This window comes from Carlito syrichta, unplaced genomic scaffold, assembly GCF_000164805.1.
Source record: "Carlito syrichta isolate Samal-C Ts95f unplaced genomic scaffold, Tarsius_syrichta-2.0.1 Scaffold302257, whole genome shotgun sequence".
NCBI classification, from domain to species: domain Eukaryota; kingdom Metazoa; phylum Chordata; class Mammalia; order Primates; family Tarsiidae; genus Carlito; species Carlito syrichta.
Genome location: NW_007246353.1, coordinates 34,026 through 46,548, shown reverse-complemented (window position 1 = coordinate 46,548; position 12,523 = coordinate 34,026).

The window sequence follows — 12,523 nt, the reverse complement described above, 5'->3', positions numbered from 1 at the left end:
TCACTAGCTTCATGTGCTGGGTCAAGCGATGGAGCCTTCACAAGCTTCAGGACAAGATGAAAATTCTTTTATTAAAGATATGAAGGCTTTTTCTTTCAGTGTCAAGTGTGTGTCTGTTTCTTCTAGTGGCTAATTATGATTCACTGAAAGAATTGGACAAATGTATGGCTACTTATAACTACCTTCAGCATGCACTAATCGACGTGGCAGATGGAAAGGCTCCACAGCATTCCACATTTGAGTGTCAGCACTTTTCACTGCTCTTTGTTAGTGAAGGACAACTGGGCAAAGTGCTGGTCAGCCTGGAAACATTTCAGTCTCCTGTAGAGACATGTACATGCAGACAAGCAAGAGTGTTGGTTTCACATCAGCAGGGCTTTTCTCCTTGGAGAATTCAGTGCTGACAGGGATTGGCTGCTGGTGAAATGTGAATTCATACCTTTCTGGAATGCACTTTGTGACTGGTTTCCATAGTTTAAAAAAATAGTGTTATTAAAGTATAATTGACATACTATTAGCTATATATGTTAAACTGCACAGTTGGGTAAGTTTTGACAGGTGTGCACAAACACCTATAATACCATCACCACAATCAAGATCATTACTGTTCCCATCACCTCTGCAAGGTTCCTTTGTTCCCTAAAAAGCACTGATCTGTGGCACACATGGAACGTGATACACTTCTATAGCTCCGGCTGCAAAGCACTTGGGGTGTCTATTTGGCACCTGGTGGAAAAAAATGTTTTCTTTATATGATAAGAAATAGCATCAGCAAAATATAGGGAAGATATTAAAAGTTGAAATTTCCACATAAATTTTATTCAGAATCCTCAATGCAAAACTTGATCTTGCTTTCTAGACATAAGGAAGGATTAAATATCAGGTTGTGTGCTTGAAATGGCTATGTACAGTTTTTTTTAACTTAATTTTATTTTTGTAGAGATGAAGTCTCCCTATTTTGCCCAGACTGCTCTCACCCTCCTGGGCTCAATGCATCCTCCTGTTTCAACCTCCCAAGTAGCTGGAACTACAGGTGTATACTGCCACACCCAACTCAGTTCTTTTCTCTTTTTTTTTGAGTCAGGGTCTGACTCTTGTCACCCAAGCTGGAGTGTGTGACACAATCGTGACTCACCACAGCCTCAACCTCCTGGACTCAGGCTATCCTTCTGCTTTAGCTTCTTGTAGCTGGGGCTACAGGTGTATACCACCACTCCTGGCTCAATCCCTAGTCAAGACATATTAATCCTCCCGAGTTTTTGGTAGGTAGTTACCACTGACAAGAAACTTTGTTGACACAAGTAGCTGAAAACAATGTAAAACTTTTAAAAAGTCATTCAGATGTTGAAAACTAGATGTAGTATGTGTCTGAACAGCTCTCCTTTTTCTGTCATTGCCAAAGTGTGTTCATGGTGTTTTTGGTGATAATGCAAGCAGATCTCAGATGCAGTTGAGTTTTTCATATGGAGTATTTCCAAGTCATGGTGAAGTCCATATGTGTACGAAGCACATGTGTTGAACAGCCTTGGCCACCAGCCTGGCTTCTCCAAGCTCACCGAGGTGCCCAAGAGACAGAGACTGGAGCATCCTCCCAGAGCTGGACCTTTGAGGCCAGCCCTCCTCACGGCCCACTGCTGCACTGGCCTGTGGGAGTGTCCACTCCCAGATGGACCTTTCCATGGTACTGGGGCTTCCCTCTGCAGCAGGCTGCTTGTGCATCCACCCAGGCTTTGCAAATTGCAGCAGAGTGAGGCCTGAGAGGTGGGCTGTCAGACCCCAGCCTGGCAGCCCTCTGGGAACCCCAAGTGAGGAGTCTTCTGACCCAGAGTCTGAGGACGTCGACGTGTCTTGACACGTGTAGCCTTTGCATGTGTGATGTCTACGTTTCCCAGAGTCCCTTCAGCTTGCGCTCCAAGACATGCCTGTGGAGAACTGGAAATAGTGTGAAGAGGGTGGAGCCAAGCTCCTGTTCTGCTGACTGGCAGCCAGAGTGCTTGGTTTCTAAACAACAGTAGCAAGGGTCCTGGGTGTGGGATGGTGGCTCAGGCCATGTGGCCCTGGAACCAGCCACAGGGCCGTGTGGTCATGACTTCCACTTTCCAGGTGTCAGAGGAGGAACAGATCTGAAGGCCAGTTGTGGACAGTGTGGCATCAGTTCTGCAGGCATCACTTTGGCCCATCTATCTTCTGTGCAGCCAAGGCCCAGCATGGCCGGAGGTTACCTTCGAGTGCAGCGTTTAAGCTAGATGAAGCGGCCTCTGTTGTCACAACCGAGTCCTGATGGACACACACTATGACACCTGTGCACATGTACAGATATATGTTGTAGAATCTTTCTTTAAACTGTTCTGAATTTGACTTTAAAGAGTTTCTCTCAAGGTCAGACATGCAAGATGTTACTGAGACTCCCAGGGCACTGCTGCTGCCTTTTGTGTGGCCACACCCTTGGTCCCAACTGTTGAGGGAAATGCTGCCCCCCACCTTATTTTCTCCATGTTCCTGCCCAGTTTCCACCACACCCCCACTCTCTTGACTCCACCAAGCTTCTCAGGTGGTGTCTATACCAGCGCCTTCCTTGGCCTGGATGGGAAAGGAAGGCAGCACCAAGCTTTTCCCAGTTTTCTCAGGAAATCCATTGTTTATTTTTGCTAAAACAATGCATAACCTAAGAAAGATGAAATGTGCTAAGTATATAGGTCTGAGTTTCATCTTGTCATCCATTTTAAGTGAGACTCACACTTGGGCCATCTGTGAAGTGCTTGGATGTCTTCTCAGCTCCTTGGAAAACACTCATGCTTATCAGATGTGGGTCCCAGAGAAGATCTGGAAAGAAAATTGTAACGGCAGCCAGACCCTCCACCAGCGTGAGGTTCAGAACTGTTCCTTGTGGCTGGAGCTGCTGGGGCTGCAGATAGTGGTGACAGAGCATGGTCCAGTCCACAGGCCACAATGTCTCCAGAGAGGATAGTGCCGCTCCTGGTGCTTTCAGGAGCTCCGAACACCATGGCCACCTTCCACACACCACAGGCCAAGGTCAGGGTGGCAGGCTGTCCAGATGCACCCTCACTAGGCTCAGTGGTTCCTCAGGTGATTGTGATGAGGGTGTAGCTGAACGAGAGTGGGCAGCCAGGCTGTGCTGGTCAGCTACTGAGGGTGTGATCGTCAGATTTCCCATGAGCTCAGGGACTGATCTTATAAAGGACTGCCTCTACTTCCAGGCTGTAGGGTCTCGCCTTCGTGCTCTTGGTCACAGCAGCACAAGCCAAACGACTTGGTAAAATCCATTTAACATAAAATGTACCATCTTGGCTACATTTAAGTGTACAGCTCAGTGGTATTGAGTACTTCATGTTGCTGTATAGCCATAATCACCCTCCATCCCCAGAGCTTTTCATCTTGCAAAATGGAGGCTCTATCCATTAAACAATAACTCTCCTCTGCCTCCCCCAGCTCCTGGCACCCACCATTTCTTTGTCTCTGTGCTTTAATGCTTCTAGATACTTCGTACATATGGAATCATACAGTGTTTATCCTTTTGTGCCTGGCTTATTTCACTTAGCATAGTGTTTACTGGTTTGTCTATATTTTAGTGAGTGTCAGAATTTCTTTTGAGTCAGGGTCTCACTCTGTTGTCCAGGCTGGAGTGCAGTGGCAACATGTCACTGCAGCCTCCAACTCCTGGGCTCAAGTGATTCTCTTGCATCAGCCTCCCAAGTAACTGGAACTACAGATACCACCACATCTGGCTGATCTTTTAAATTTATTTTTTTTTAGAGACAGTCTCACTATGTTGCCCAGGGTAGTCTCAAACTTCTGGGCTCAAGCAATCCTCCCACCTCGGCCTCCTAAAGTGCTAGAATTACAGGCATGAGCCATTGTGCCTGGTTAGAATCTCTTCCTTTATAAAATGGAATAATATTATATTGTATGCATATACCACATTTTAAAGTTCATTTATTTGTAGATGGGCACTTCTAGCTTCTACCTTTTTTATTTTTTCATTTTTTATTTTTATTTTTTGATTTGAAATCTCACTCTTGTTGCCCAGGCTGGAGTGCCAGTGGCATGCTCTTGGCCACCACAGCCTTGACCTGTTGGGCTTAGGTGATCCTTTTCCGCCTTAGCCTTCCAAGTAGCTGGAACTACAGATGCACACCACCATGTCCGGCTAGTTTCTATGATTTATTGTAGAGACGAGGTCTCACCAAGTTGCCCAGGCTGGTCAGGCTTCTTAGCCTCCTGGTGCTCACAGCCACTATGCTTAATGGACATGCTTGCTGACCAAGAGGCAGATTTGCAGGGGCCTGGAGGTTGCTGTCCAACCTCATGAGTGGGGAGCCAAGACCCCGCCAGCCCCTCCTCCTAGCAGCTGGTCAGCTGGATCTGGAAGCCGAATCAATGCCGGACAGATGAACACAAGAAGAGTGTGCACATTGTATGAGCTCTCGTGTATGTGGGCATTGTCACAGCAGAGTAGAGTCTGAAGAAGTGACCAAAATGTTTTATACTTTTTTGACAGAAACAATACATTTGAGAAGAAATGGTAGGACAAAGGGCATCTGGTGCAGGGTACATTTTCCAGAGATCCCCAGGAGGCTGTGGGGTCTTGCAAACAGGAAGATGAGGGCTGTGCTGTGCATGTTCAGGTCCACTGCAGCTACCCTTGCCCAGGCCTGGGTGGGCTGGCACCCCTCCCAGAGGAATCTTTGTTGCTCGAAGTACATGAGACAGCAGCTCGCCCCTCTGACACTGTACCTTCTCAGCACCTCACCTGGAAACATGCAGTGCACTGTCCTGGCGTGTCTGGGACAGCATGTCCTTCATCTCCCAATGGTATCTGCCATGTTTTCCTGAAGCATGTAACATGTAACATGCTTCTAAGGTGATGGGACTGTGTGGTGCAGCTCACAGATGACTCCAAAGGCAGCTCCTATGTAAGAGAATCATTGGTCAGTGTGGCAGAATAGGTTTCAGAGTGGCTTCTTAGAAGAATGAGATTTGTTTGGACATTCTGCTTTATAGTCTTTAAAAGAAGCAGCTTCACCACTCCATAGGCTCAGTGCAGAGCAGGCTAGAGATGGCATTTTGCAGTGAAAAGAAAAAGTCCACCTAGGGTTGCGATCCTGAATAAGTCTCTCAACTTCTCAGAACCTTAGTTTCTTCATCTGTAAAATGAGGACGCTAATGGCCAATTTGAAAGACTACTGTACATATTAGTAATAAATGTATATGCCCCGTCATGCACCGAATGCTTTGTAACTGATGGTTCTTATAATGATAGAGCACCCTCTGGCGGCATGTCATGAGCACGAACCGCACCCTCGGAGGCCGGTGAAGTCTCCCTAGCTGTAATGCAGAGAAACTCCTTTCCTTTTCTCATGGTGATGGGGCACAGAAACAGGAATTTTATAGTGGAAAGAGCGAGGAGTGAGGGGTGGCAGCTCCTAGGTGAGGCTGAGGCATCGTGAACAGGGTGACAGGACTGGCATTTTCAGAGGTGACCCTCTGGTTTGAATTTCAAATCAGAGCAGGACAGCTCTCTAGGATGTCTGGGGAAATGACCAGGCACTAAGAACCTTTTCAGTAGGGCTTTGTACACAGGGCTCTGCCTGTGAGGCCCACCGAGGCCTACCAGGTCAGGGGTTTGCTGTAGTTGGAAGCAGGAAGCAAGATCAGGCAGCCTGTGTTTGCTGGTAGCTGTGGGAGCTGTGGCTGATTCTGACAGACCGGAGGCTGTTTACAGCAGGGCTGTGGGAATAGGCTCACCTGGGATGTTGGTGCCAGTCCCACAAGGACTCCGGGAGTAGGCATATGTGCATTTTAATGAGCTTCAAGAACAGCCCGTTGCTGCACCACTTGGCTGTGCCCATCCTTCCAGTCTTGATCATGGGCAGCTACTTGTTCTTTTTTTTTTAATTTAAAATTTTTTTATTTTAAAGATGTGGGATACAACTAAAAGGATGCCTTTTCTTTTGACCTCAGATGCAGCAGCATCTGAGAAGTGCCTGATGGGTTCTATTTGCACCCTTCTCGACTGCCAGATCCTAGGAAGGAAGCTAGGATGCTCCAGAGCTGGCTCAGGCAGATACACCTGTCCTTGAGGTCCTGCTGATGGGGCAGGAGGCCAGCCAGAGCCGCCAGCAAAATGTGACTTTGGTTTCCAGGAGACAGAGTTCCCGCGTGCTAAAACATCTCTGTTGGGAAGTTGCTATGTGTTCTCCACTGAAACCTCTGCCCTCCCTTCCCAATTTCAGCTAAGATGTCTGTGGAGGTAACCATAGCAACTAAGCTTATTCAGAAGTGGCTGGGCCTAGGCAGTGGGGGAGGGAGCCACTGTGGCATTCTTCCTAGGATACTCATGGGATAACAGCGGTTCTAAGAGCTGTGTGGGCTGAGTATTCCCTTCTCTGTGCCAGGCAATGTTGACTTCAAGATGCTTGGTCCTCACATCAGCTCTAAGAGGGGCCATGGTCACCCTTTAATAACTGAGAGAATTCATAGCACAGGGATTTCAGGGACTGGCCAGTGCTGCACAGTGAGCTAACTCAGCTGGGTCCAGGAGTAAGTTCTTTCTTCTGTATGGACCATCTTAGGAGAACTGGAGAGAAGTCTTCCAGGGTTCACTTGCAGGGAGTGAAAGTGAGTCGCAGAAAAATGGGCATTGTTTACAGCAAGGACAGAGCTGCAGACCCTCTACCCCTACCTGCTGACATCTTTCTGTGGGGAGTAGCTTTAGAGCTTCCCAAATTATCTACAGCTCATGTCATGTCTTGGTGATTATTGTATCTATTTATAGATGAGGACATTAAGACATGAGGAAGTTGAATAGCATCTCCCAAGATCACCAAATACCATATTGAAGATTAAGAAATAAAATCCATCTCTAATTCTCTGCTGCCTTCCTAGATATGGTGCCTTAAGAATATTTCATCTGTTCATCTGTTCACCATCCCATCCGTCCATCTACCTGTTAATCCATTTCATAAGAATTTATGAATATACTAGGTACCATATATTGTGTGTGGTAGACAAGATTTTCAGGATTAACTTTAATTCGAAATACATTTTATTGTTTGTCTACTGAGGTTATCCTTGTGGAAATACTGTTTATGAGTATAAATGCTTGAATATGAGAATTACGTATTCTATTCTAATGAATCTATTCTAATAAATCTTGGTGTCTATAGGCATGAAATTGTACATTTATCTCTGTAAATTGCCTAAGATGATGGTAGAAAAGAGTGTTATGCTTATGATTTTTAGCTGAATTGAAAGCTGAAATAATCTCAAAAGAAAACACTCTGTAGTTCCTGACAGGGTCACCTGTCCTGCAGGGGCCAGGACATGGAGGAGCTGGCTCCAACTCTGGGGGATGTCTGGTGGCCTGTCCTGGCTCACTCAGCATGGTAGAGTCACGACCCCTGAAGGGGCGCTTCAGAGTTCCCATCCTGGGTGTGGATTTGGGTGGGGACTAGTGTGGGAGGGCAGTTGGAGATGGAAACCTGAAGCGGAGGCTGCTGGAGCTGCCTCTGATGGCAGAAAGAACACAGGTGGCTGAGGGTGGGCCTTGCAGGACAGAGAGGATGGACTGGATGCCTCATGGCCTGTGGATTAAGGATGCTGGAGGAACTAGCAGGTGTGAGGCTCCTGACAGATCCCAGCACTGGAGAGCTCAGAAGCCCCAGCAGAGAGCAGCCCCTGCAGGCACATGGCGGGGTTGGCCAGTAGCTACAGCCGTGGGGGATGGGGCTCTTAAAAACGCACCAAAGTCCTCATGCGAAGAGGAACCAGCATCTGGGCATCTGGCATGCAGAGAGCAGCCTCCCAGGACACACCAATCATGCCTTGTCCCCTTCTCTTCCTCCCCACCTGTCCTGGAGGACTGGGTCAAGGAACAGGTGACAAACAGCAAGATCACTGAGGTGGGGAAAGGAAGGGTCTTATGGTGGGTGAGAGATGAGTTTTGTGAGAACAGATGAGTGGACGTGCTTCTCAGTACTGTAAATGAGGCTCTTCTAATACCTGAATATGACCAGGAACACTCTGGCATGTGCTGGGGAAGCCCACCTTGGGTGGAGTTGGGAAGCTGGCAGGCCATGTGTGGGGTAACGGCAACAGAGGAAGACCCCGCTGTTTGCAGCTTGTTGGAGCTGCTGCCTGACTGCCTTTCAGCTAGATTCTCCTAGTGAGCACCTCCAAAGCAAATAATGTCTCCTTAGGGGGACCCTGGGTCCCTGCTCCCTGCCTGGGACTGGCTCACTCCAGAAATCACATCCCATGTGTCTTTCCTGTGAACGTCCAGTAGGAACAGCCTCCCAAACTCCAGCTTGGTTTCCCATGTTCACTTTGGATTATTATTGAGGAGAGGGGTTGCTTTCCCATTAGCTGCGGCCTGAGTTGCAAACCTCCTCCAGGCACCTTTGCTGGGGTTTCAGGGGAGGTTAGAGGAAGGCAGTAGACATTACAGCGAGAGGAAGTGATCTCTTGCAATAAAACATTCCTCTGTACTGTTGGGAACAGAACAGAGTATTGCACTGTGTGGGGACCAAACTGGATGTATTCACCCATGAGTGTTCATGCTCCCCAAGGAAAAGGTAACTTTGTTTTAATTGCTATTAAGTGGCAGCATCACAGTAGGGTTATAATGAGAAGGAGACATTTGAGCAAGCTGGGGGCAGGATGCTCTCCCTCAGTGCTGGAGGTCATGGTAGAATATGGAGGTGGGGTCTGTTCTGTAATGGGGCGTGTGTGTGTGTGTGTGTGTGTGTGTGTGTGTGTGTGTCTTGGGGGAGGGATTGGAGGAAGGGATGCATATATCTCAAGTAAGGACAAGAAAGGAGAGACCCAGGTGCTGCTCTCACTTCCCCAGACTGCTCTGGGTTCAAGTTTAAGAGTCATGGGGCTCTCAAAGACTTCCTTTTTTTCCTGTCCCTCCCACAGAATTAATCATGATCAGAGACTAGTGATTTATCCTGCCTGTGAAAATTCACATTTGATTGTTTCTGAGAGGCCGTATTTCTTAAAAGTTTCAGAGAATTCTGGCATCCCACGGGCTGACCTTGAGTCATCAGGCCCCGATTCTCACCTTCTCAAATTTGGAGCAGGGTTTGCTGTCATGGTTCACCCTTTCTAAGGTTTCTGAGACTGATCTAACAAGTAGAAAAGGTATCCCCTCTGCTAAAGGAAACAACTTTTTGCATTTTCTCAGTCATAGCAAGCCCTCATCCTTTCTGTCTGGCCCTGACTTCAACAAGTAGCTAAAAGTATCTTACAGTTGGCATTGGGACATGAAGTCCATGAAACTGAGTTACACTTTTTAAAAAATTAAATAGAGACATAAGGAGATGATAGTCTCTTAAGATTTAAAAAGTTCCAAAAGAAAAGTGCCCCAAATACCTTGAACAGGGCCAGAGTCATGGGAACAGGGGCGTGGCCAGTCTCCCAGGAGGGAGACTTGAAGCCCAAACTCGCATATAGAACATAAAATATAACAAGAGGTCTGTCTTTTAAGCCTTTTCCTCAAAGGTTAATTAAATAAAACAACTTTGTGGTTTAGTATTATTGTACCCAGTTTGCAAATGAAAAAACCTAGACCTAGGTTTGCTAGCTATGTGACTTTGAACTTTGACTTTATTTAATTTTTAGATTTGATTCCAGTGCCACATATAATATATTATATAACTTTGTACCAACCAAACAGAAAACAAGTCATTTTCAAGCAAATGTCTTGTCAATTTCCTGTCATTTTCATACTATGATATGAAGGTAACAATACATTGTATATAAGGGACATTTTTTCACTTTGGAATGAATTTCATCATGGATAAGAAAGTCCCTTTTTCCTTAGTTTTTGCTCTTTAAATTTTAAGGAGGTGAAGGAGAGAGAAGAAGGGCCACTGGGCAGGGCTGGAGACCTGGGGTCCAGCCCTGGCCTCTGTTGTTAAATTCTCTGGGTCTTGGTGTCACGGGCTGTACTTTGATGGAGTTGGGGTAGACCTTCCCCACAACAGGCCACTCACCCTTCTTGGCAGATAGATGCTTAGAGCCCAGATTTCCAATTCCAGTGTTTAGTCAAGAGTACTTCTCCCTTGCCCCAAACCATGACATAAGCTTTTAGGAGAGCATGCTGTCTTCCCAGGGCTAAGCATGTGCGTGCTTCATAAATCAAGTGCAGCATGAAATTGCACTGCAACAGAAAGCTTTACATGGTTCAAGTGGTGCTGCCTGGGATTTAATGAACTCTGTATGACTGACCTCTGGGAAGAAATGACTTGGGGAGCTGGAGCAGAGGTAGAGACTGAAGGCATCAGCATCTGATGTGAGTTACTTGGAAGGAAAGGAATCGGCCATGTTTTTGTAATATTGCCAAACTGGAGAAAGTAGAAGGCTCTGTAATCTGTGTGCTCACCCTCTGAAAGAATGTTGACAGGTTTCCAAAATCGTTCTTGCTCAGCAGGAAGCTGTGGAGCCCAGCAGATCCTGACTTCCTGCAGCACTCCCAGAATTCCCATGCTTGGGAGTCCATTGAGTGTCGGTCTGTCTCTCCTGTAGGACTCATTGTGGCTTCTGACTGACCACTTAGCCTGGTTTTGGTTGGCTCTGCCACCCCGAAAGATCCTGCCAAAAGCCTGACTCTGACAATGTCATTCTTCTTCCTCATTTAAAAATTCAGGGCTCCTCACTGTGCATGACTGTGAAGCTAAGCTGGCTCCAGCCTACAGGGCTGTCTTTGGACCCCATGCTCCAGCCACCTGGGGCCTTCACCAACTTTCAGATGTCATCTGCCAGCCTCTCCTTCCTTCCCCAGAGTCCCACCACCCCCGCTCACCCAGAGAACTCCCAGTCAACATGTTTTCCACACGCTCCTGCCCATCGGTGGTTAGTCTTGGCCATTTCTGTGTTCCCATAACCTTTCAATGCAACCAGGGCTGGAAAGGAGGGCTGTACCACCTTCCCCTAGTAAACTGGGAATAAAAATGTGTCTGATTCTTCCCTTTACTTACTGAAGCAGAGTATTGTTGGCTCTCAGCAAATGCTTGTTGAGTGAACAAATGAAGGAATGAATGAATGAACAAAAAGTTCTTGCAAGGAGCTCAGTCTTTTGCAGCTTCTTCACCTTATTTCTCTGATTATCCTGTATATCCTAACTTTTGTCCATTCAAGATTGATGCTATACTTAATCCTTTTTGAAGGCTTCTGTCCAAGGAAACAACCAGTGTTCCTCTGACCTCAGGAAATTGCTCTGAAGCAGGACAGAGAAGACCTAATAGGTCTGCTTGTCCTCCACCATGCTGTTGCCCCAGAACGCATGGCATGAGTGGTGGCACGTGTCTTAAGGATGAGATTTGGAGGCAGCCATTTTCTGTGACTGTTTTACAAACAGATACCCCAAATGGGAAACTGAATAAGGGCGATGATTTAGACAAGATGGGGTCCACTCAGGGTGGCATGGCTGTAAACAGAGGCAGTAATTTAGGTTTCCTAGTACAGAATAGGATTTACTTCTGATATTTTTGTTCATACCTTTATTTCAATTTATTTCTTAAACTCTGAGATACCCAGTCCACAAATCAGCCTAGTATTCTTGACACCAGATTCCGAAGATAAAGAATATTCGTATTTTTTGGGATTCTTGGGGTTGGTTATCTAAAATGAATACTCAGAAGAATTGGCAGTATATTTTAGTAGGATGCAGTAGTACTCAAGCTTGTTCTCTCATGTGATTCTTGTGACAGATGGTGAAATGGACCTGACGGAAATGAAAAATCCCTGCTCTACAGATGAGGACACAGAGCTCACAAGTGACTCACTCAGAGTCACAGAGCAGGAAGTTACTGTGCCAAGACCTGAACCCATTATAGCATTGTGGGGAACCACTTTCAAATACATGGGCTTATAAATGCAGAGGTTCATATGCTGTCGCCGAGGGTTCTGCCCCCTCTGCAAGTCTCCAGGCCCCAAGGCAGACAGTAGTCCTGGGAAAAATCAAATGTTTTTGATTAAAATTTTGATGCAAAATGCAACTGAAATCACTTAGAGGGAAAAGCAGATTGTGAGATTAGGAGTTTTTGTTGTTGTTGTTGTTTGTTTTAAACAGGACTACATCATCTTTCCCATCTCAGAGATTCAAGAACAGACAAATAAAGGCAAAGAAGAGAGTGATTTCATTTATTTGATGACCTGTGTCTTCTTCAGGAAAGGCGATCAAACGTGTTAGGAGCTCAGCTAAAAACAGCAACAAAAAAACCCTAATGTACAGTCAAAAAATCAACACATTAGGTGTTCCTTGGTTAGCCTGCTCTTGTTAGAACAGTGAGATTTGAGGGTTTAAAACATAGCTTGTTTAGAAGTGATGTGTGAGTTCCCAAAAACCTTGTTTAACATATTGCTGGAATAATGCATATGAGATGGTTAAAAATGGAATTAGAAAAAAAAAATCCCCACACCCTTAGAGTAATTTGCAATTCGTAAAGTTACTGCCAATTTTGCATTGCAGTTGCCATGGTAACCATGCTGGGCTTTT